Source organism: Zingiber officinale, chromosome 7A, assembly GCF_018446385.1.
Source record: "Zingiber officinale cultivar Zhangliang chromosome 7A, Zo_v1.1, whole genome shotgun sequence".
Taxonomy (NCBI): Eukaryota; Viridiplantae; Streptophyta; class Magnoliopsida; order Zingiberales; family Zingiberaceae; genus Zingiber; species Zingiber officinale.
This window is the reverse complement of record NC_055998.1, coordinates 102,131,184-102,158,150: the sequence shown is the minus strand read 5'-3', so window position 1 is coordinate 102,158,150 and position 26,967 is coordinate 102,131,184. Positions and strand designations below refer to the sequence as shown.

The window sequence follows — 26,967 nt, the reverse complement described above, 5'->3', positions numbered from 1 at the left end:
TACGACAACTAACTCGTGATCTGAGCCTCCGAGGTCCTATCAATGGGTCTCCCCAACCTCTTCCCGGAGGGTAGGTGTCCGACAAGGCCTACCATACAACACCTCAAACGGTGCCATCTGGATAACCGAATGATAGCTGTTGTTGTAGGCGAACTCCACTAATGGCGTGTGGTCCTCCCAACCGCCTCCGAATCCATAACGCAAGACCTCGAAGTCCTCCAATGTCTCGAATAGTCCGCCTTGACCCCATCTCGTTTGCGATGGAATGCTCTTGAAAAATCGTGTGCCACCGCTGCGTGCTGAGACGGACGGCGTGAACCGTGGGTCTCTATGATATAATGCTCCTGAACTCCATGCAATCGATAATCTCGGCGGTACTTGAGCTAATCGATCCAGAATCGTCCTTCGGATCGCCAAAATTGTTGGTTAATCGGTCAACGCGATTACCAATCGCATCATGGCCTCGTCCGAGTCCAAGGCAATCCTACCACAAAATCCATAGTAATATGCCCACTTCCACTCGGAATAGGATCCTCTGGTAACCCAGGCAGGTCTCGATGCCACCGGCCTTCACCGCATAAGACATCTGCTACAAACTCCGTGATGTCTTTCTTCATACGTTTCCACCAATAGGACGCCTCAAATCACGATACATACGGGTCCCACCGTGGATAGCAAATCTAGAGCGATGAGCCTCCGGAGTAACTCCTCCATGACCGGGGAGACCGAGGTACACATAATCTACCCTGGAAATAAACAATCCTCATCATCTCGTAAACCTCTGTATGGCAGGAAGCTATCCGTCTAATGAACCAGAATGATCTCCCGCTGGGCCTCTCGAATCCTCATCCCGATCGATGACCGAGCAACCATGGTAACAAGAATACCCTTCTCCATCCCCTCTCAAGGCCCAACTCGAGAATCCAGAATCAAATCCGTGACTAAAACTCGGTGACAAGCTAAAGTCCTCTCGACTTCCTACTAAGTGCATCGGAACCACATTAGCTTTACCGATGGTAGCTAATAGTACAATCATAATCCTTCAGAACTCCATCCATCTCCTCTGTCGATTGAGTTCCTTCTGGGTGAAAATATATTTGAGACTCTTATGATTAGAATCTCAAAAGTAATACCATAAAGATGATGTCGCCAAATCTTCAAGCAAAGATAATGGCGGCTAGCTCTAAATCATGTCTTCGGTAGTTCTTCTCATGCTCCTTCACCGACGAGAAGCATGGAGACTACCCTACAATCAAAACCTCCAAGCCACAGAATGCAGCTGTATAAAGTATGATCGTCATCACCGAGGGTAAAACCAAGACGTCGATACTAATCTCCGCTCACTCCTCGGAAGTCTGTCTCAAGCCTCCGACCACGTGAACTTCACGCCTTTCCTAGTCGACGTGTCAGGCAATGGCATATATGGAGAAACCTCAACAGATTCGTGTGTAATATCCAGCAAGCCAAGCTGCGAATCTCTTGGATCTTGCTGCTCGGTGATGGTGATAGCCTCGATCTTCCGAGGATCTACTGAAATACCTCGGCTAGAAACCACATGTCCTAGAAAACCAACCGAGGAAAGCCAAAATGCACACTTGCTGAACTTCGCATACAAATGATGTCGTCGAAGAGTCTCCGGGACTAGGTGCATGTTCCTCCTCGGAACGTGAATAGATCAATATGTCATCGATAAACACAATCACAACTGATCTAAATACTCCAAAAAGATACGGTTCATCAAATCCATAACATCGTTGGAGCATTGGTAAGCCCAAATGGCATTACCAAAAACTCGTAATGTCCGTAGATCCGTGCGAAATCGCCTTGAATATCGTAATCTCGACTCTCCGATGATGATATCCGCAGATCAATCTTGGAATACTGAGGTATCTCTAAGTTGATCAAATAAATCCTCAATCCGTGGCGAGGGGTACTTATTTCGATAGTCACTGCATTCGGTGCCTATAATCGATGCACCACCTCGAGTACCATCCTCCTTCTTGACGAATAGTACAGGAGAACACTAAGGCGGAATCAGTGGGGTTCTCCCAAGACACCGATGCTTGCCGTCGTGCATGCCATATGGTTGCAGGTGAGGGAGCTACCGTCGATGCGATTGGGCTTTCGGCCGCCTCCTGAGTCCCGGCGACCAAACCCGAACGTTATGACGACTTCACCTCGACCTCTCAAATGTCCGGCGGTTTGCAAAATAACTGACGTGTCCCAGTACATGCCGAGATGATGTGATCTCGGATCCACATCGAGGAGAGTCACCGGTGACGCTCCGGTTCTAAGACGAAACGCTCTGACAGCCCGACTTTGGCCTGGCCGATGACCAGTATACCCTGCGTCTCTGAGTCGCTTGCCGCCGTCCGTCATCATGTGGTCTGCTTTGTGTCGAGTCCGATCACCTTCCTCTTCCTATCTGATTCACTCCCGAGTAGACTCAATCATGAGAGCTCATCCAAAGGTCTCGTATGATGATGAAGTACTAAAACCAACAATCTTCAATCAAGATGCCCTTCTAGTCCTGGACAAACTAGAGCATACGAGATCTGCCCGGAACAACCCAACCTGTGATAGAATCTAGCCAACCAATTAAATTCGACATTATATCGCATCATCGAGCAGATGCGTCAAGACTCAAAATCGCCGAACGTGTCATCCGTGTCGCCCGAGGAAAAATCTACTCGAATGCCTCTCAAATCGTATATATAACATGCCTTCACCACTCGCTAAATCCATGTCCTGCAATCTCTACCCGCCTCTGGTAAGCGGCCGCCTTCTCCCTGAGCGGGGCCATGTAAAAGAATGTCCGCTCCATAGACTCTATCCAAGATTGAGCCACGAGGCGTCCGCATTGAATTGGCTTTTCACCAACTCAAGGCTGGGATCCCTCGTGCCAACATATCCGTAGATATCATTGCAGTCGGGCAGAATCATCGGAGTTGATCTTATGGGTGGTCCTGATGGATAGGTTGGAAGAGGTGCCACCGGTGCTTCCACATAAGCAGGGTAGGAACCACTAGTGGAACTACAGAGTAGGCATAAGTAGGGACGACTAAAGGTACGATGGGCGGAGGTGATGTAACTGGCGGTATAGGGTGTCGGTGCGGCCAGCATGTGACCTCGCCTGTGGTGGCAACTGAGCAGCGCATGAGCACGGCTAGAGAAGGTGCCGAGCACTGTGAGGTACCATCGCGGCACAGCGAGGTAGGTACCTCATCAAGGTCGGAATCACGGATCTAACCTAACGTGGTCACAACACTCGAGGAATCTATCCACATTAACTCAACTCCTGAGGAGAGACTGCCTCTAGAGAATCGATCGCCTCATACATGTGCCACGCTAAGTACTAGAACACGATCATATATGTAAGAAAATGTTATCCAGATATCACTACGTATGAAAACTATAAAATTACCGATTTACCTATTGCCGTTGAGATGTCCTGTCAGCTAGCCCCAAATAGAACTCACAAAATACTCGAATTCAAACGAGAGGAAGATCGACGAAAATCCATACAAATCCAAATACAGAAATGCTCACAAGTAAGCCTCAGAACAAGCTCGACAAGTAGATATCGCGTAGCTCATATACCAAATAAATTGTATCGATAAACCTCAAAATCCAAACGAAGAGCAAGTATCGTGAGCCTAGCTCGATACCAAATAAATTGTCACGCCTGTAGTAGTCCTGTCACAAGAAATTTCGACAAGATCTCCCTGTCGCATGACAATATGAAGCTTCAGATATATATCAATACCGACCACACTCTACCGCCAATAATACAAATAGTAAAACAATCCACAGATTATATTCAATATTTCTACGGATATAATATATGATCAATCCAATGCAGTTTAATAAGGAAAGATATAGAACCTCAAGATATATGCATTACTCCCACTACAACGAAGAAAACAAATCCATCAAGTAATGAAAATACAACACGCAGGAAAACAAAAGTAGCAAACCCGAATGTTCAATGTAAAGTCCACAATACAAACCCACAATACAAGTATAGAAGATGCAAAAGCAAAATATAATCCGACAAAGAAAATCCTCGCGATAATGGGGCTAGCGATCGAATATCCCGACGGCCTCAACTCGAAAAATAGTAATAACGGGGTGAGTTCAAAGAACTCAACAGGTAATCCAATAGATATGCAGATATATATAACTACCATAAAGAAATATCCTAAATGGCCTCCTAAACCATAGGACCTAAGATGGCCTAACAATATAATGTACATGCATAATAACAAAACAGAATGAGTAACTACATAATATGAATTTTACGAAGAATAATAAGAAATGCATAACTGAAATAAATCAGACTCACCTGAGGTCCGAATGATCTGGACATACACATATAAAGATAGTCGTAACAAATCGCATGTATCCTGTATGCATGTCAATCATATGCAATCACCCAAGTGCATCATCCAATATGCAACAATCACAATAAATGCAATGCATGCATGATGCAATATGATACATGGTCACCGACGCACCGACATCACACACATGGTGAGACCGGTGTAGTAGTGTGACACTGCACTGCCCCACTACCCTCAAGAGTGACCGAGTGGACGGATGTCGAGTACACCTATCCTCCTACCAAACATAGTGAGGGAGCGCAATGCTCTCAACTCCCGACACGATGACGGGGGAGGGATCCTACCGCAACCCCGCTGTATCGTGCTACCCATGAGTACCCCGGCGGTGCACCACCGAGCAACCTGCCATACACACCCTGAGTGCTGTGCCACTACCCATGCAGTAGACATGTCGTGTGCAGGCCCTCATGTAGCCGGCCGACGAGCTCAACAATAATGGAGTCGTCCATCGCCCAGCATGCAATCATGCGGCGGATGCAGAATGTCATACCTGAACGTATCCTCCTCCATATATGTAGGTGCCAAAAAGGTAAACGTAGATATATAACAGAGATATAAACAACATGAATCCAGCAATATATAACAAGTATCTCCAACATCTAATCATGGGTAGATAGCACTATAAGTAACCATAACCACGAACACATATACACATGGCAGGAGATAAAAGTAAACCAGACTAATGTAAAGCATCTAACAGTAGAAGCATGTGATAGGTATCAACTAAGCTAAGACCAGGGAAGAAATAAATCTACCATCTATCACTAGTAACTATATATAAACTATACATATCATAAGACAGTATCAAAAGATAAGTCAAAGGGTACCCGCCTCAAGTAGAAGGTACAATCCAAATCCGAAGTCAACGTCGAGACGCCTGTCTCGAATCAAATCCTGCGTCAAACAATATATATATTTTATTTAGCTAAATTCAAATGAAATAGCTAAATAAAATTCCCAAAACTAAATTAGGGCAAAACCCTAATCAACAATTAGATTAGAAATATAAACTTAATTTAAATCCAATAGTTGACTAGGGTTAATTGTCTTAACCCTTATCATTCCATTAGATTAAATCTAAGCAATTATATCTAATCATAACACGTATCACCATTTAAATTAAATCTAACAGTTAATTAGGGTTAATTACCCTAACCCTAATTACCCTATTAGATTAATTCAACCAATTATATCTAATCACCATCAACTAACCAATTACTCTTAACCTAATCCATATTATCTACATCCAAGATCAATTACCTATATTCAACTAATAATATACTAACATATCATCTCCAATTAATTCCTAATCCAATACAGCATGTATAAACTACCTCTACACGTACCTCAATTCAGCCACTGCTCTTGTTCCGCAGCCAAAAAGAAGCTGCTGGAAGGAGTGCTGTCGGAACAAGGATAACCCCACAGCACAGAACGAACCTCCCTCCCAATTCCAGTTGCTGTGTTGCTGGAATACAAAGTGATCTGCTGGAACTAGGGGAAATTGCAGGTGGGAATGTTAACAGAACCAAGAGCAAGAAATCTCACAGAACCACCTACTGGATTCCTCTCCACTTACCTCAATCCCAATTGCTGTTGCTGCTGGATGGTTTACTGCCAGACGTGAGGTGAGTAGCTACTGGATCAAGAACATCACAGAACTGACCTTCACTGATCAATCGGTTCAAGAAGGAGAAAGCAATGATCAAGCAAAACTTTCTAGCCTCTGCCCGATAGCTCAAGAGCCCATCATCTTCAACCAAAACCTAAAACCAACCACAAGAAGATGACCAATCTGATCCGGGAAAGAATCCAGCACAAGAATAGTTAAATTCCAAAAGGAGAACCCTAATCTAGCTAAACCCTTGAATATACAAGGATCCAGTGATGAATCAAGAGGCAATTCGGGAAGAGGGGTTTTCGGTTAAGGCTAGCTTACCCACGCCGGCGATCGAGTGGCACAAAATCCAGACCAGAGCACCTCTCCAAGCTTCGGTGGACGATTGGCTGGGAAACAATGCGAGTCTTGCTCCTCACCATGCCCTAGCCACCAAGGAGTCGCCGATGATCAGCGCAAGAAGCCACCGAAATAGAGATCCCTCGGCCAGATCCAGCTTGTCTTCCTCAGCACCGTCGAGATCTGGCGACGAGCTCCTCAGGATCGGCGATGAAGGCAAGAGAAACCGAGAGAGATCGGAGCCAGAGGAAAGAAGAAGGAAGAACTCGGCGTCGGGGGAGGAAGAAAAGTCGGGATCACAAGGGTTCGGGTGAGGAGAGGGTTGGGGTCGCCGTTGAGTTGGGGAAAGAAAAATAAAAGGAAAATGTTTTATAAATAAAACATTTCCTCAATTAAACGGGTATCCCAAATAGGTTTAATCCGAACCCAAAATTGATCCCCTCAAAACTCGTCGTACGAGATCCGAAAAATTCCCAGAAAATTCCTAAAAATTCCGGAAAAATTCTATAAGGCTATTTCTCAAATAACCCTATTAATTAAATTTTCCGAGATCTCACAATCTTAGGTTTCGAATTTATGATTCGAGTTTGTGTTTTTTTTTTATTTTTTGAATTTGTGATTCGATTGTTCTTTTTGGTTAATCCTATGGTTACTATAAGGAAATTAAATATTGAATTTCTTTAAAAGGCTTTGTCTAGGCGGTGGTGGATGTTCCCATACCCAAGAAGGCTTAGTGCCTCGCCATGCAGTCCTGAAAGTCAATTTTAGAAATAAATATTTAATTGACTTTGTAACATAAGTGGATTTGAATCAATAATGTTAAACATCGTTTGTGATCCAAGTCTAAACCTCTATGAACATATAAGTTAAATTTGGAATCAATAATGTTAAGTTCCGCTTGCGATTCCTAATTTAATTTCTAAAGAACACAATAGGTTGTTAGTAAGGGTTTAGGACTTGTACAAAATTTTTGTACAGGGGAACCGGTATGATATTCCGCATAGCAACCAACAACATGAACCTGATCCTCGGACATATGATGAAGCACTCCAAGATAAAGATGCAACATCTTGGCAAAGAGCAATAGAATCTATGTAAGTCTGGGAGCTTGTAGAACCATCAAATGGTGTAAAAGCCATTGGATATAAATAGGTCTACAAAAGGAAAAGAGGGACAAATGGGAAGGTGGAAATCTTCAAAGGAAGGCTTGTTGCGAAAGGGTACACTCAGAAAGAGGGAATCGATTATGAGGAAACCTTTTCACCGGTAGCCATGCTTAAGTCTATCCAGATTCTTTTATTTATTGCTGCTCATATGGATTATGAGATTTAGCAAATGGATGCCAAGACAGCTTTCCTTAATGGAAGTCTTGAAGAAAACATCCATATGAAGCAACCAGAGGGATTTATTGCAAAGGGAAAAAAAACATCTTGTATGTAAGCTTAATCAGTCTATGGATTGAAGCAAGCTTCAAGGTCTTGGAACATCCGGTTGTAATCCAGTCTTATGGATTTATTCAGTACCCGGATGAGTTTTGTGTATACAAGAAGTGTGATGGAAACGTGATGGTATTTCTTGTACTATACATAGATGACATTTTTGATAGTTAGAAACAATATCAAAGTGTTGTCGGAAGTAAGGGTATGGTTATCCAAGCAATTCAATATGAAAGACTTGGGAGAATGCACACATATTCTCGGGATCAAAGTAATAAGGGATCGCAAGAAAAGAATGTTGTGCTTATCCTAAACTTCATATATCGATTCGATCCTAGCTCGTTTTAGCATGCAAAACCCCAAGAAAGGTTTTCTACCTTTTAGGTATGGAGTAGCTTTATCTAAAGAGATGTCTCCGAAGACATCAAAGGATATAGAGGACATGAAGGTATTTCCTTATGTTTCGGCTGTAGGAAGCTTAATGTATGCTATGCACGAGACCGGATATCTGTTTTACTGAGGGAATGGTTAGCAGATATCAAAGTAATCTAGAACAGGGACATTGGACTGCCGTAAAGCATATATTAAAGTACCTGAGAAGGACTAAAGATTATATGCTAGTTTATAAAGGCAGATGATTTGCTTTCTGTGGGTTACAAGGATTCAGACTTCCAATCTGATAGGGACAATAGTGAGTCAACTTTGGGGTTTTATGTTTACTTTAGGAGGTGAAGTCATAACTATAGAGGAATGTAAAGCATAGGTGTTTTTTCGGATTCCACCAGGGAAGCTGAGTATGTGACAGCCTCTGAGGCAACCATAGAAGTTGTATGGCTCAAAAACTTCATGATGGACTTAGATCTGATTCCTGGTTTGCCCAAAATTATTATAGTGAATTGATGATCGGTAGAGGCAACGCCTGTAGTCACAGAAGAAATTTGAAGATCTCCCTGTCGGCGGACAATATGAAGCTCGAGTTACATACATCTCCATACCTCTACCACACTACGGAATAATACAATACAATATAAAAGAACAAGCCACTTTTTATATCATTCCACATGATATAATATATGATCAATCCACACAGTTCAATAAGAAAAGACGATATAGAACCTCAAGAGATATATGAAAACCCTACTCCACTACAACGAAGAAAACAAATCCAAGTAATGACAATACAATACAACGCGTGAAAAACAAAAGTAGCAAACCGAATGTTCATGAAGTCCACAATACAAACCCACAATACAAGTATATAAGATGCAAAAGCAAAATATAATCCGACAAAGAAATCCTCGAGCAGGGCTAACTGGGGCGATCTCTCTGACCTCGACCAACCGAAAAGTAGTAACGGGTGAGTTCAAAGAACTCACCGGTAATCCAATAGATATGTAAGAAGAACATATAACTACGGTAATATCCTAAGGTATCAGTCTCTAAACCATAGGACCTACTGATCTCCTAACAATATAACAGTATGCATAGCTGAATAAACGATAATGAGTAACCGAAGCATGTAATGAAGTTTACAGAAGAATAATAAGAAATGCATAACGAAATAAATCGTGCTTCACAGCGAGCTTGGGCAAATCTGATCACAACATACGAGATAAAAATAGTCGAGCAAAAGCATGTATCCCAGATGCATGTCAATCATATGCAATCACCAAAATGCATCAATCATAACGAATGCAATCCGTGCATATGATGCAATATGACATGGTCACCTCTGACGCCAGTCATCTCACACACAATGGTGAGACCGAGTGGGTAGGTGTGACACCTGTGCACTCGCCATCACCCCTCAAGAGTGACCGAGTGGACGGATGCTTGTCGGAGTACACCTATCCTCCTACCTCAAACATAGTGAGGAGCGCAATGCTCTCAACTCCGCAGACGCGATGACGGGAGGATCCGTCTCGCCTACCACGCTGCACACACTACCCATGAGCAGACCAATGGAGCACTACAGAGCTACCGCCATACACACCCCATCGTGCCGTGCCACTACCCATGCAGTGAAACACGTTGTGTGCAGGCCTATGTAGCCGGCCGACGAGCTCAACAATAATGGAGTCGTCAATCGCCCAGCATGCAATCATGTGATATGGTGCATGCGGCTACAATATGACATACCTGAACATAGCCTCCTCCATATATGTGTGTGCCCAAAAGGTAAACGCGTATATATAACCATGATATAAACAGCATAAATCCAAAGATATCACATATAACAAGGATGTAAGTATCATGAATCGAAGAGCATGTATCACCCATGTAAAGCAACTAATCCAGTAGAGTAGAGCACTATAGCTATGCATCTCTATGAACATATATACACCTGGCAAGAGATAAAATACCCAATCCTGAAGTAACGCAACTAACAAATGAAGCATGTGATAGGTATCAACTAGCTAAGACCAAGAGAAAGAATAATCTACTATCTACCACTAGTAAGTATATATAAGACATTATCAAAAGATAAGTCAAAGGGTACCCGCCTCAAATAGAAGGTACAATCACGCTAAATCCAACGTCGAGACGCCTGTCTCAAATCAGAGTCCTGTATCAAACAATATATATATATATTATTTAGATAAATCCAAAAGAATAACTAAATAAAATTCCTAATAACAAATTAGGGCAAAACCCTAATCGATATCATCTCAACCTTCCTAATTTAAATCTAATAGTTAATTAGGGTTAATTACCCTAACCCTAATTAACCCATTAGATTAATTCCAACAATTATATCTAATCACAATCAACTAACCAATTACACTTAACCTAATCCATCTAGGACAAGATCATCCAACTAGTATTCAAATTCGAAACATGATCTACAACAAGATCAATTATCCTATTCCTTACCTCAAACCCAAAGTGATCACCAATAGATCACAATCAAAGGTGTTGCTGCCGGTTAGGGAAAGCTGCTGGATACACCTCAAAGATCACAATTCCAGCATCACAGCAACAGAACCTCACTGGATTGGATTCAATCGGATCAAGAATCAACAATTCAACACATCAATCCTAATTCAACAACATGTATCAATTACTCCTCAACATACCTCAATTGAGCTGTTGGAAAACAAAGTGATCTGCTGGACCAGACAAGATCCTCAATTAGCAACCGCTGTTGATTGTTGAAACCAAAGGAGCTACTGGTTGAGGTGTTGCCGGAACCACAATTCCAGATCCACAGGACACTCAACCTCACTGGAAATCAATCGGATCACAGTGGAATCAAGCAGGAAGACTACTGATCAAGCATCAACACCTGAAGTCTCTGCCCTACAGCCCAAGCACCACTCACTGGTCTCAACCTCTTCAACCGAATTCCCCACTCAGTCGCAAGAAGAGGAGGACCAATCTGATCGGGAGAAAAATCCTGAACAAGACGAGTCAATACCGAAATAAGAACCCTAATCTAGCTAGAATCCATGAATCAACACAAATCTAACGAAGCCTTACCTCTCTAGATCACCTCCCGATGGCATCACTGTCTGATTCGGCGAAGATCGCTCCATGAATAACTAGAGGAAGATGGACGAGGGAGTCGGTAGGTTGGGAGATGACACGAACCTTGTTCCTCACCGTGCCCTAGCCACCAAGGGTCGCTGCTCGCCGCAAGAACCACCCGAGAGAGACCCTCGGCGCCTTCTCCTTCCAAGTCAAGATCCGTGACGAGCTCCTCAGATCGGCGCCAGAGAAATCGAGAGATCAGGAAGAGAGAGAGGATTCGACTAGGAGGCGGAGAGAGTCGGGAAGAGGAGGAATGAGAGGAAGAGGAGGGGTCTCCGCTTGGGAGAAATAAAGAAATGAAAATGTTTTAAAACAATTTCTCCATTAAGGATCTCCCAAACAAGCTTTATCCGCACAAATTAATCCCTCAAACTCATCGTACGTTATCCAAGTAAATTACTAAAATTCTGATAAGGCTATTTATCAAATAACCCTATTAATTAAATTTTCCGAGATCTCACATCCTCCCTACTAATAAAAATTTGTCCCCAAATTTCGCTATAACCAACATTTCATAGATAATATAACCAAACAGATAAATGCCGAAGAAACTCTAACCCACATACCTCAAGTAAAGAGATGAGGGTATTATAAGCTCAGATCCTCCACCCCAAGTAGCCTCCTCGCCGTATGATGTCGCCATCCGACTTTAAACCACTTGGATAGTCTTGTTCCGGCACGACGCTCTCTATGGTCCGTAATCCGGACCTCCTCGTGTAACATCAGTGAATAGGAACATATATATCCGATGTAACATGTGCCGGATCGATACGATCTTCTCAAAGATAGATACATAGAATACATCGTGAATGCCTAGAGATGGTGGTAGCGTCCAACTTACCTTCCAAAGCCATGATCCATGGTCCAATATATCGGTAGCTCAGCTCTTCACTCGAGAGACTAAATCTCTTCACCCCGTCGGTGAAACTTAAGAAATACATGATCACCAATGGAGAATCGGGTCCGATCGATAGAAGATAACTTCTCGTATGAGCCTCGACATCCTATCCGTCTGATAGACTCAACCTCTCGATAGGGTGAGTGTCCGAGCAGGTCCTATCAATGGCCTCCCGCCAACCTTCTGCAGGGTGGTGTGTCCGTCCGAAGGCCTACCATGTTGCGGCGTGATAGCCCAACGATCAGGCCATCGTGTGGTCCTCCCAACTACACTCATACGAAATCATACGACCTGCTTTAAGTCCTCCGCGGAAGTCCTCCAAAGTCGTCATGGAATGGTCCGCCTGCAGATGCGAATCGAGCCGCAGAGGAATGCCGTGCATGCCCCGTGCCCATGAGAATCGGACGTGGAATCGTCTATCTGATATAATACCAACTCGCACGCTAACTGATAATCTCGAAGATAACATCGCTAATCGCCTGTCGATCGCTATAAATGTGTTTAATCCCGCCAACGACCAAATCGTCATCGGCCCGCGAGTCCTAGGCAATCCTACCACGAAATCCATAGTAATATGCTCCCACTTCCACTGGAATAGGGATCCTTCAAGTAAACCAGCGGTCTCGTGCTCAACCTTCACCACGTGGATAAGACATCTAGCAACAAAATCGCGATGTCTTTCTTCATGCCGCTCCACCAATAGAAACGTCTCAAATCGCGATACATACGAGTCCCACCTGGGTGGATAGCAAATCTAAAACGATGAGCCTCAAGTAACTCCTCCATGACCGGTGAGACCGAGACACACAAATCTGCTCGAAATAAACAATACCTCGGCCATCTCGTAAACTTGGTCTCGCTGTCCTAAGCTATCCGACTACTAATGAATCAGAATGCCGATCTCCCTGGGCCTCTCGAATCCTCATCCCGATCGGCGACCGAGCAACCATGGTAACAAGAATACCCTACTCGTCTGTCCCTGCTCCTCAAGGCCCAACTCGGGAATCCCAGAATCAAGTCCGTGACTAGAACTCGATGACAAGCTAAAGTCCCTCCGACTTCCTGCTAAGTGCATCAGCAACCACCTTAGCTTTACCGGATGGTAGCTAATAGTACAATCATAATCCTTCAGGAACTCCATCCATCTCCTCCGTCGGAAATTGAGTTCCTTCTGTGTAAAAATATATTTGAGACTCTTATGATCGGTAAGAATCTCAAAAGTAATACCATAAAGATGATATCGCCAAATCTTCAAAGCAAAGATAATAGCGGCTAGTTCTAAATCATGTACTGGGTAGTTCTTCTCATGCTCCTTCAACCGACGAGAAGCATACGAGACTACCCTACCGTGCTGCATCAAAACAGTGCCTAAAGCCTGAAGGGATGCATCCGTGTAAAGTACGAATCCGTCATCACCGAAGGTAAAATCAAAACTAGTGCGGATACTAATCTCCGCTTCAGCTCCTGGAAGCTGGTCTCACAAGCCTCGACCACGTTCCAGGTCAGACGTGACAGCGGCATAGCAATGCTGGAGAAACCCTCAACGAATCGTCGGTAATATCCAGCCAATCCCAAGAAACTACGGACCTCCAGGACTGACTTCGGCTGCTCCCAGCTAGTGATAGCCTCGATCTTCTGAGGATCTACTGAAATACCTCGGCTAGAAACCACATGTCCTAGAAAACCAACTGAGGGAAGCCAAAATGCACACTTGCTGAACTTCGCATACAGATGATGTCGTCGAAGAGTCTCCAAGACTATGCGAAGGTGCTGCGCATGTTCCTCCTCGGAACGCGAATAGATCAATATGTCATCGATAAATACAATAACGAACTGATCTAGATACTCCAGAAAGATACGGTTCATCAAATCCATAAATGCTGCAGGAGCATTGGTAAGCCCAAATGGCATTACCAAAAACTCATAATGTCCGTATCTAGTACGAAATGCTGTCTTCTGAATATCACAATCTCTAACTCTCAGCTGATGATATCCAGACCGCAGATCAATCTTAGAATACACTGATGTATCTCTGAGCTGATCAAATAAATCCTCAATCCGTGGCAAGGGGTACTTATTTCTAATAGTCACTGCATTCAGCTGCCTGTAATCGATGCACAACCTCAGAGTACCATCCTTCTTCTTGACGAATAGTATAGGAGAATCCTAAGGCGGAATACTGTGGGGTTCTCCACAAGGACACCGGAGTGCTCCTGCCCATGCATGCCATATGCAGCTGCAGGGGGAGCTGTCCTCTGCTAAAGATGCGAAGATTGGGCTTTCGGCCCGCCTCGCTGAGTCCCAGACTGACCAAACTGTCCTCCCGGCCTTCAGCGAACAGTCTCGGCTCAAGTGCTCAGGCAGTTTACAATAATAGCAAACTGACTGTCCCAAGGTGCATGCACAGGTGATGTGATCTCGGGATCCGCATCGGGTGCAGTGTCACCGGTGGGTTATTTTCGGTTCTGCTTAGAAGACCGGGAACATCCAGATGAAGATCGTCCCGACTTAGGTCGGCCAATTGACCGAAGTACGACCTATCTGAAAGCCGCTGCTTGTTGTCCCGTAACTGTGGTCGATTTGTCAAGTCCGATCTGCTTCCTCTTCTTGTCCGCGTCTCTCTGATGAGTAGACTCAATCATAAGAGCTCTACCCAAGGCCTCCAGAGTATGATGAATGACCAAACCAGCAATCTTCACCTAAGAAGATGCCCGGCCTGGACAACTCAAGCATACGAGATCAATCCTCGACAACAACTCGGGACAAAATCTGGCCAATCGATTAAATTCGCATTATACTCCATCACTGAGCGGTTATTCTGCCGAAGACTAAGGAAATTCACCGCGTGTCATCCGATACGCGGGAAAAAACTGACTCTCAAATGCCTCCCTAAATCTCGTATATATAACATGCCGCTCGCCTATAATCGAGCGCTGCGTGTCCCACAGATCTCTGCCCCGTCTCGTAAGTGGTGCACCACTCACCTTCTCCCACTCGGAGCAGGCCATGTAAAGAATGTCCGCTCCATAGACTCTATCCAAGATTGAGCCACGCTCGGATCGGTCTCCGCGGAATACGTGAATCGGCTCTTCACCGACTCGCTAAAGCGATCCGTGCTCGCGCCGCAACTAGGTCGTTAGGAATCATGAACTAGGTAGAACCACCGAGTGGTCCTATGGGTGGTACCGAGGTATAAGCGGAAGAGGTACCACTCTGCCGCCAGAGCAACCGGAGTGGATGTGTGGTGGAACCGGCAGTAGGCGTAAGTAGGGGCGATCTGGAGGCATGGTGGACGACGGATAAGGAGTAACCGATCACTGCGTGCGTACCGAGTATGTAGTAACCAAAGATGATGTCCGTGGTGGTACCGAGTACGCAGAGCACTGGCTAGAGAAGGTGTCGAGTACCTGTAGGTACCACTGGCGGTACATGCGAGGTAGGTACAAGCCCGAACCGGTCGGTGATCGGGATCCGGAGCCTAACGTGGTCACAATACCCTGAGGAGTCTATCCCTGACGGACAGGCTCAACCCTAACAGAACTCTCTGGAGACTCTGTCTCTAGAGAATCGATCGCCCTCATACATGTGCGACCACGTTTAAGTACTAGAACACGTATCATATATGTAAAAAAATGTTATCCAGATATCACTACAGGTATGAAAACTAAAAAATTACCGCATCTACCTATTGCCGTCTGGAGATGTCCTGTCACTGCTTAGCCCCAAATAGAACCAATAAAACCGCGTCAAAATACCTCGGAATTCCGAAATGATAAAATCGACGAAAATCTGTACAATCCGAAATACCGAGAAATGCTTACGAAAGTAAGCCTCGTAAATCCGAAACCCGACAAGTAGGTATCGCAAAACTTTGCTCGATACCAAAAATTGTCACGTCGGTAGTCCCCGTCCGAAGAAATTTTGGCAGCATCTCCATGGACAATATGAAGCAAGCTCAGATATACATCTCATCTCTACCCCCACACACTATACGTAATAATACAAAAGAACAAGCCCATTATTTATATCAACATTCCACATGTATATAATATATGATCAATCACGATTCAATAAGGAAAGCGATATAGAACCTCGAAGATATATGCAATACCTACCCACTACCAAGAAGAAACAAATCCAAGGTAATGACAATACAACGCTGTGACAAAAGTAGCAAACCCGAATGTTCAATGAAGTCCACAATACACCCACAATACAAGTATATAAGATGCAAAGCAAAATATAAACAAAGAAAATCCTCGCGATACAACGCGGGAGGATCTCTCTGCCTCAACACCCTAAAAGTAGTATAACGGGATGAGTTCAAGAACTCGTTGGTAATCCAATAGATATGTACAAAACACATATAACTACTAAGAATATCCTAAGGTACCTCCAAACCATAGGACCTACAAGATAGACTAACAGTCTAGCAATAACGATGTAATGTGAATAGAGGTATGTATGTCTGAGACAGAAGTAATAAGAATGATTCTGATAAGAAATGAGGCTCAGCGAGGCTTCGGCATCGGTCACAACATACGAGATAAAAAATAGTGAGCAAAAGCATGTATCCCGTATGCATGTCAATCATACAATCACCAAAATGCATCAATCATAACGAATGCAATTGCATATGATGCAATACATGGTCACCCCCACAACGAGCCACCACACACACACAATGGTGAGACCGAGTGGGTAGGGCTGTGACCGTGCACTCGCCATCACCGCCTCAAGAGTGGCCGAGTGGACGGGACGGATGCTTCTGGAGTACACCTATCCTCCTACCTCAAACATAGTGAGGGAGATGCCTCAACTCCGCAGACGCGATGACGGGAGGGATCCCGTCTGCTGCCTGCTGACACTACCCGAGGAGGACCACGGATCACCACAGAGCTGCGCACAGCCATACCCCACCCCTGTCGTGCCACTACCCATGCGGAAACACGTTGTGTGTAGCCGACGAGCTCAACAATAATGGAGTAATCGATCAAACATGCAATCATGCGATATGGTGCATGCGGCTACAATATGACATACCTGAACATAGCCTCCTCCATATATGTGTGTGCCCAAAAGGTAAACGCGTATATATAACCATGATATAAACAGCATAAATCCAAAGATATCACATATAACAAGGATGTAAGTATCATGAATCGAAGAGCATGTATCACCCATGTAAAGCAACTAATCCAGTAGAGTAGAGCACTATAGCTATGCATCTCTATGAACATATATACACCTGGCAAGAGATAAAATACCCAATCCTGAAGTAACGCAACTAACAAATGAAGCATGTGATAGGTATCAACTAGCTAAGACCAAGAGAAAGAATAATCTACTATCTACCACTAGTAAGTATATATAAGCTACACATGTCATAAGACATTATCAAAAGATAAGTCAAAGGGTACCCGCCTCAAATAGAAGGTACAATCACGCTAAATCCAACGTCGAGACGCCTGTCTCAAATCAGAGTCCTGTATCAAACAATATATATATATTTTATTTAGATAAATCCAAAAGAATAACTAAATAAAATTCCTAATAACAAATTAGGGCAAAACCCAAATCGATATCATCTCAACCTTCCTAATTTAAATCTAATAGTTAATTAGGGTTAATTACCCTAACCCTAATTAACCCATTAGATTAATTCCAACAATTATATCTAATCACAATCAACTAACCAATTACACTTAACCTAATCCATCTAGGACAAGATCATCCAACTAGTATTCAAATTCGAAACATGATCTACAACAAGATCAATTATCCTATTCCTTACCTCAAACCCAAAGTGATCACCAATAGATCACAATCAAAGGTGTTGCTGCCGGTTAGGGAAAGCTGCTGGATACACCTCAAAGATCACAATTCCAGCATCACAGCAACAGAACCTCACTGGATTGGATTCAATCGGATCAAGAATCAACAATTCAACACATCAATCCTAATTCAACAACATGTATCAATTACTCCTCAACATACCTCAATTGAGCTGTTGGAAAACAAAGTGATCTGCTGGACCAGACAAGATCCTCAATTAGCAACCGCTGTTGATTGTTGAAACCAAAGGAGCTACTGGTTGAGGTGTTGCCGGAACCACAATTCCAGATCCACAGGACACTCAACCTCACAGGAAATCAATCGGATCACAGTGGAATCAAGCAGGAAGACTACTGATCAAGCATCAACACCTAAAGTCTCTGCCCTACAGCCCAAGCACCACTCACTGGTCTCAACCTCTTCAACCGAATTCCCCACTCAACCGCAAGAAGAGGAGGACCAATCTGATCGGGAGAAAAATCCAGCACAAGACGAGTCAATACCGAAATAAGAACCCTAATCTAGCTAGAATCCATGAATCAACACAGATCTAACGAAGCCTTACCTCTCTAGATCACCTCCCGATGGCATCACTGTCTGATTCGGCTAGAGAAGACGCAGATCGCTCCATGAATAACTAGAGGAAGATGGACGAGGGAGTCGGTAGGTTGGGAGATGACACGAACCTTGTTCCTCACCGTGCCCTAGCCACCAAGGGTCGTCGTTCGGCCGCAAGAACCACTGGAGCAGAGACCCCTCGGCCGAAGGCAGCCTGGTCTTCCTCGGCACCGTCAAGATCCGGCGATGAGCTCCTCAGGATCGGCGGCGAAGGCGAGAGAAATCGAGAGAGATCGGGCGAGAGGAAGAAGAGAGGATTCGGCTCAAGGAGGAACCGAGAGAGGGAGTCGGGGAAGAAGAGGAAATCGCAGTGAAGAGGAGGGTCGGGTTCGGCGTTTGGGAGAAATAAAAAGAAAATGAAAATGTTTTATAAATAAAACATTTCCTCCATTAAACGGTATCCCCAAACAAGCTTTATCTGCGCTCGAAATTAATCCCCTCAAAACTCGTCGTACGAGCTCCGAAAAATTCCCAGAAAACTTCTAAAAATTCTGGAAAAATTCTATAAGACTATTTCTCAAATAACTCTATTAATTAAATTTTCCGAGATCTCACATCCTCCCCTACTAATAAAAATTTGGTCCCCAAATTTCGCTATAACCAACAGCCCACAGTATAATATAACCAAACAGTATAAATGCTGAAAGAAACTCTAACCCACATACCTCAAGTAAAGAGATGAGGGTATCGGGCTCGAATCGTATCCTCCAGCTCCCAAGTAGCCTCCTCGTCAGAATGATGCTGCCATCCGACTTTAACCAGTCGGATAGTCTTGTTCCGCAGCTGACGCTCTCTATGGTCCAGAATCCGCACCGGAACCTCCTCGTAAGTAACATCAGGCTGAATAGGAACAGATATATCTAACAGAACATGTGCCGAATCGGATACGTATCTCCTCAGCATAGATACATGGAATACATCGTGAATGCCAGCTAGAGATGGTGGTAGCGCCAGACGGTAAGCTACTGCTCCAATCCTCTCCAAGATCTGGAATGGTCCAATATATCGGGGAGCTAGCTTACCTCGGAGACCAAATCTCTTCACCCCTTTCGTGGGTGAAACTCTAAGAAATACATGATCACCAATGGAGAACTCCGGGGTCTCACCGATCAAGATAACTCTTCGACGGTCCCAGCCTCGACATCCTCCGTATAGTACGAATCAACTCGCATCTCTGAGCTCTCGAGGCCCTATCATGGGCCTCCCAACCTCTTCCCAAAGGGTGGGTGTCCGACAAGGCCTACCATACAACTCCTCAAGCGGTGCCATCTGGATAGCCGAATGATAGCTGTTGTTGTAGGCGAACTCCACTAATGGCGGGTGGTCCTCCCAACGCCTCCGAAATCCATAACGCACGACCTCGCAAGTCCTCCAAAGTCTGAATGGTCACCGCCCATCCGCTGCGGATGGAATGCCGTCTTGAGCGGTGTGCCCAAGGCCCGCCGACTGCGAATCGGACGTGAATCGTGGGTCTCTATCTCGATATAATACTCAACGGAACTCCGCAATCTGATAATCTCTCGGTATAACTCGCTAATCGATCCGAGAATCGCTCTTACGGATCGCTATAAAATGTGATTTGGTTAATCGGTCAATGATTACCCAAATCGCATCATGGCCTCGTCGAGTCCTAGGCAATCCTACCACGAAATCCATAGTAATATGCTCCCACTTCCACTCCGGAATAGGGATCCTCTGAAGTCTGGTGCTCAGCCTTCACCTGCTGACAGATAAGACATCTAGCAACAAAATCTGCGATGTCTTTCTTCATGCCGTTCCACCAATAGGAACGTCTCAAATCGCGATACATACGAGTCCCACCTGGGTGGATAGCAAATCTAAAACGATGAGCCTCCTGAAGTAACTCCTCCATGACCGGGTGAGACTGAGACACACACAATCTGCCTCGGAAATAAACAATACCCTCGTCATCTCGTGTAAACTTGGTCTGCTGTCCGGAAGCTATCTGACTACTAATGAACTGTAAATGCTGATCTCCGGCCTGGGCCTCTCGAATCCTCATCCTGATCGACGACTGAGCAACCATGGTAACAAGAATACCCTACTCTGTCCGTCCCTGCTCCTCAAGGCCCAACTCGGCGAATCCCTGAATCAAGTCCGTGACTGTAACTCGATGACAAGCTAAAGTCCCTCTGGACTTCCTGCTCAGTGCATCAGCAACCACCTTAGCTTTACCCGGATGGTAGCTAATAGTACAATCATAATCCTTCAGGAACTCCATCCATCTCCTCTGTCGGAAATTGAGTTCCTTCTGTGTAAAAATATATTTGAAACTCTTATGATCAGTAAAAATCTCAAAAGTAATACCATAAAGATGATATCGCCAAATCTTCAAAGCAAAGATAATAGCGGCTAGTTCTAAATCATGTACTGGGTAGTTCTTCTCATGCTCCTTCAACTGACGAGAAGCATACGAGACTACCCTACCGTGCTGCATCAAAACAGTGCCTAAGCCCTGAAGGGATGCATCTGTGTAAAGTACGAATCCGTCATCACCAGAAGGTAAAATCAAAACTAGTGCGGATACTAATCTCCGCTTCAGCTCCTGGAAGCTGGTCTCACAAGCCTCTGACCACGTGAATTTCACGCCTTTCCGGGTCAGACGTGTCAACGGCATAGCAATGCTGGAGAAACCCTCAACGAATCGTCGGTAATATCCAGCCAATCCCAAGAAACTACGGATCACTCCCGACTAGTGATAGCCTCGATCTTGAGGATCTGAAATACCTCAGCTAGAAACCACATGTCCTAGAAAACCAACCGAGGGAAGCCAAATGCACACTTGCTCAACTATAGATGATGTCGTCAAGAGTCTCCAAGACTATGCGAAGATGTTTCCTCGGAACGCGAATAGATCAATATGTCATCGATAAATACAATAACGAACTGATCTAGATACTCCAGAAAGATACGGTTCATCAAATCCATAAATACTGCTGGAGCATTGGTAAGCCCAAATGACATTACCAAAAACTCGTAATGTCCGTATCTGGTGCGAAATGCTGTCTTCTGAATATCAGAATCTCTAACTCTCAGCTGATGATATTCAGACCGCAGATCAATCTTAGAATACTCTGATGTATCTCTAAGTTGATCAAATAAATCCTCAATCCGTGGCAAGAGGTACTTATTTCTGATAGTCACTGCATTTAGTTGCCTATAATCGATGCACAACCTCAGAGTACTATCCTTCTTCTTGACGAATAGTACAGGAGAACACTAAAGCGGAATACTGTGGGGTTCTCCACAAGGACACCGGACTGCTCCTGCCCATGCATGTCATATGCAGCTGCAGGGGGGGCTGTCCTATGCTAACGATGTGAAGATTTGGCTTTCGGCCCGCCTCGCTGAGTCCCAGACTGACCAAACTGTCCTCCCGGAACAGAAATCCCGGAAGCTACATGCTGAGCCTTCAGCGAACAATCTCGGCTCATGTGCCTCGGCAGTTTACATTAATAACAAACTGACTGTCCCGATCGGGAACGTCCAGATGAAGATCGTCCTGACTTCCGGGGTCGTCCAGTTGACCCAGAAGTACCCTGACCTATCTGAGTGCGACTGCTCTGCTGTTGTCCCGTAATCTGTGGCTGCTGGATTTGTCCGGAAGTCCGATCAGTCTGCTTCCTCTTCTTGTCCGCGTTCACTCTCTGATGAGTAGACTCAATCATAAGAGCTCTTGTCCGCGTACCCTGACCTATGCTCGAAGGAACCACAAGCCCATAAGGCAAGTAAACACATTGAGCTCAAGCACCACCCAATACGAGACATCGTATAACGAGGAGAAGTTGTTGTCGCCTAAATTGCATCAGATGATAACCTAGGAGACCCTTTCACTAAGGCCCTTAAGGCAAGAGCTTTTAATGGGCATGTTGAAGGGTTGGGAATGAGATGTATGGCTGGGTATATGGCAGCATAGTCTTTTAGTATAAGTGGGAGATTGTTAGAGTGTATACTAAAATCCTAGCTTTTTGTATAAACATTTATTTAGAAATCAGAATCACATTGGTCAAATGTCTACATTTATAAATTAAGTGTAGTTGTTTAATTAATTTATATTGTAGATAACATGGTGTGTGGTGTCACACACAGAAGATCATGTTATCAGTTCCTTATAAATTATAAATAGTAGCTTACGACTATGATGGATAGGAACAAACCATTGAAATAGTCATAGTGTAATTTAGTATTAGTTTATCTTAACTATAAAATTACACTAGTACACTCTGAGTGTATTGAGCAGGACCATTTGAGGTAGTTTCTTTTTATACTGGCTAAATAAAAGAACAAGACCTCTGTTATTATGGAAGTGTGTGCTCTTAATCCTAATATAATAACAAGCACGTATACTTAATATTTATTTCTTTAATTTATCAAAGGGTGCAATTTAGTTCGTTAAATCAATAGGACCGATAAGTTGGGAAATAATATTATTTATAGTGTGTGTTGTTGATTATAGAAGGAAACTGTGTCCTAGGAATCTAGGTTGATGATGTCCCAAAGAGGAGTTCATAAGGATTGTCATGTAAACCCTGCAGGTGGACTTAGTTCGACATGACAATAAATTTGAGTGGTACTACTCTTGGAGCTAGATATTAATTAAGTGAGTTGCCAGTAACTCATTTAATTAGTTGACATTAGATATCTTAAACACAGGGAGATTAACACACTCATGATAAGAAGGAGCCCATATAGTAATATGGGATTGGTGTGGTAGTTCAATAATAACTCTTTAGTGGTATGAGTTATTATTGATGAACTCGAGTTGTGTGTTTGGGATGAACACGAGAAGCTCAAGTTCATCGGGAGACCAAAACCAATTCCTCCTCTCGGTCCCTGTCGTAACCTCTTATTTATAAAGTGTTATACCCACCCATACCCACCTTCTTACCCACCTTAAGGTGGCCGACCAAGCTTAGCTTGGAGCCCAAGCTAGGGTCGGCCAAACCTAGGTTAGATGAGTTAAGTAGGTGGCCGGCCCTAGCTTGAACCCAAGCTTAGGTGGCCGACCACAATAAAATTAAAAGGGATTTAATTTTTAAAATCTTTTCTTATGTGGAAGCCATGATTTTAAAAGAGAGTTTAAAATTTAAATATTTCCTTTTATACCTTTCTACAAAGGATTAAGAGAAATGTTTGATATCTTTCCTTATTTGTAGTTAAAAGGAAGATTTTAATTTTTGATAAAACTTTCTTTTTTGTAACCATCCTCATGGTTTTAAAAGAGAGTTTTAAAAATTATAAATCTTTCCTTTTATAGCTTTCTACAAAGGATTAAGAGAAAGGTTTGGTATTTTTCCTTATTTGTAGTTAAATGAAGATTTTAATTTTTGATAAAACTTTCCTTTTTTGTAACCATCCTCATGGTTTTAAAAGAGAGTTTTAAAAATTATAAATCTTTCCTTTTATAGCTTTCTACAAAGGATTAAGAGAAAGGTTTGGTATTTTTCCTTATTTGTAGTTAAATGAAGATTTTAATTTTTGATAAAACTTTCCTTTTTTATAACCATCCTCATGGTTTTAAAAGAGAGTTTTAAAAATTATAAATCTTTCCTTTTGTAGCTTTCTACAAAAGATTAAAAGAAAGATTTGATATCTTTCTTTATTTGTAAATTGAAAGGAAGATTTTAATTTTGGAGAAAACTTTCCTTATTGTAATCATCCACATGTTTTAATAGAGAGATTTTAATTTATAAAAGTTTCCTTTTACAACCAACCATGAAGAGAATTTTTTAAATAAAAATTTTTATTTTAAAAATTTTCAGAAACAAAATAGGAAGTTTTAATTTTGTGTTTAAAACTTTCCTTGTATGGAGGATTTGAGGTGGTCGGCCAATAGAAAAAAGAAAAGGAAATTTTAATTAAATTTTCCTTTCATTGGCAAGGAAAATAAGGAAGTTTTTTATTAAAACTTTCCTTATTTGCCAAGACCAAGGAATATAAAAGAGAGGGTAGAGGTGCCTCACCTCACAACAATACTTCTATTATTCCTCTCTTCTCTTCCTTGGTGGTGGCTGGCCCTCATCCCTCTTCTTCCTCCTATTCTTCTTCCTTGTGTGGCCGGTGACATCTTCATCTCAAGGAGCTTGGTGGTGGCCGGATCTTGTTAGAGGAAGAAGGAGAGATAGGAGGCTTTGTTTCTTTGCATCCCTTGGAGCTTGGTTGGTGGCCGAAAGTTCTCCATCCCTTGAAGATTGTTGGTGGTCAAAACTTGCTTGGAGAAGAAGGAAGCTTGGGTGGATTCTCGTCTCAGTAGATCATCGCCCACACGACGTCTGAGATAAGAAGAGGAATACGACAGAAGATCATGAGGTCTGTAAGCTACGAAAGGTATAACTAGTTATTAGTTTCCGCATCATAACTAGTTCATCTTTTGTTTAGATCTTGAAATACCAAACACAAGAGGCTAGTGATTCTAGGTTTTTCAGATTTGTGATTCAATTTGTATTTCTTTTTTTTTTGATCTTGTGATTCAATTGTTCTTTTTGGTTAAACCTAGGATTACTATAAGGAGATTAAATATTGAATTTCGTTGAAAGACTTTGTCGAGGAAGTGGTGGATGCTCCCATAACCAAGAAGGCCTAGTGCCTCGCCATGTTTAACCTGGAAGTCAATCTCTGAAATAAATATTTAATTGAATTTGTAACATTGGTGGATTTGGATCAATAATGTTAAGCATCGTTTGCGATCCAAGTCTAAAGCACTAAGAACAGATAAGTTAAATTTGAAATCAATAATGTTAAGTTCCGTTTGTGATTCCAAATTTAATTTCTAAAGAACACAATAGGTTGTTAGGAAAGGTTCAGGACTTGTACAAAATTTTTGTACAGGGGAACCAGTACTATATTCTGAGTAGCAACCAACACGACTGACTAGACATGAGTTTCAATTTTGTTTGTTTACTTTATTTGCCTAAGTCATTATTTTTTCTTTCTTCTCCTTTTATACTTTGAGAATCGTGTAGTTTTTTAAAATGATCTCTTTGGTAATTAGTCCTTCAACGAAAAGAGAATGTCAGAGGTGTTCGAAGATATAGCATCTCGGCATATGATTTGGTTTGTTCTGTCTATCATAAATGCCTCTTTATGAGTGATCGCCACGTGGTCCTTTTTTTTCTATTTCTTGAAGCAACCTTTAACATGCTTCTTTATTGATGTTTTATCATATGCCCTTTAGCAAATCAATGCCTTTCCCATCGTGAGCCATTTCGTTTTGACGGAGATCCTTATACCCTCTTAAACCCTAACTCTTTTTTATTTCTTTACTCTTCGTCTTCCTTAACTCATTTTCTAGCACTTTTCTTTTTCGACCTTCTTCATCCTCCCCGACCTTCTTCTGTTACCTTCCATCCTTAAGGCTCCAGTAAGTCGCTTGCTCCTTAAGCATTTTTGTATTTCACCCTGGCTGAAGAATCCTTAACCCCTTAGTATGCTCAAATTCATTCTTCCTTTAATACTGCTGATCAAATTTCCATCCGCTCTCAATATGAAATTGTTGATTAATCCTAGGAAAACGTACCAATTCCACTGTACAAAAATTTTTGTACAAGTGTCGAACCTTTCCTTAAATAACCTATTGTGTTCTTTAGAAGTTAAATTAGGAATAGGAGACGGAACTTAACATCATTGATTCCAAATTTAACTTATCTGTTCTTAATGGTTTAGATTTGAATCGCAAGCGGAACTTAACACTATTGATTCAAATCTACCTAAGTTATTAATTCCATAAATATTAATTTCCTAAATTGGCTTCCAGGACTGCATGGCGAGGCACATGACCTTCTTGGATAATGGAGCAACCACCACCGCCTAGGCAAAGCCTTTTAAGGAAAGCTAATATTTATTTCCTTAAATAACTCTAAGTTAACCAAAAAGAACAATCGAATCACAAATTCGAAAAAGAAGAAAACACAAAATCAAAAAATAAATTCGATAAACTAGATCTAATTGCCTCTTGTATTTAGAATTCATACAAAGAAAAAATAACTAGTATGATGCGGAAGAAAAATACTAGTTATACCTTCTCTTTGTAAGCTAATGACCTCAAGATCTTCTGCCGTATTCCTCGCCTCACCTTGGACGTCGTGTGGGCAACGATCCTCCAAGATGAACACCACCCAAAAGCTTCCTCATTCTTCTAAAATCCGGCCGCCACCACCACCAAGGAGAAGAGAGCAAAGGGAAAGGAAGAAGAGAGAGGGCTGGCCACCAAGAGATCGTCCAAGCAAAAGAATAAGAGTTGTGTCTCATGAAGCCCCCTCACCCCTTCTT

General features: G+C 42.9%; 2 long non-coding RNA genes across 2 annotated transcripts; both read right to left on the bottom strand.

Moving 5' to 3' along the window:
• Positions 1-10,669: 10,669 nt before the first annotated feature.
• Positions 10,670-11,318, bottom strand: LOC122000322. The gene is made up of 3 exons (XR_006117078.1): positions 11,277-11,318; positions 10,874-11,175; positions 10,670-10,786 (listed from the first exon to the last, which is right to left on the bottom strand). It is a non-coding gene; the product is annotated as an uncharacterized LOC122000322 (long non-coding RNA).
• A 6,700-nt stretch (positions 11,319-18,018) lies between these two features.
• On the bottom strand, positions 18,019-18,789 carry LOC122000321. The gene is made up of 3 exons (XR_006117077.1): positions 18,626-18,789; positions 18,223-18,524; positions 18,019-18,135 (listed from the first exon to the last, which is right to left on the bottom strand). It is a non-coding gene; the product is annotated as an uncharacterized LOC122000321 (long non-coding RNA).
• Positions 18,790-26,967: the final 8,178 nt, after the last annotated feature.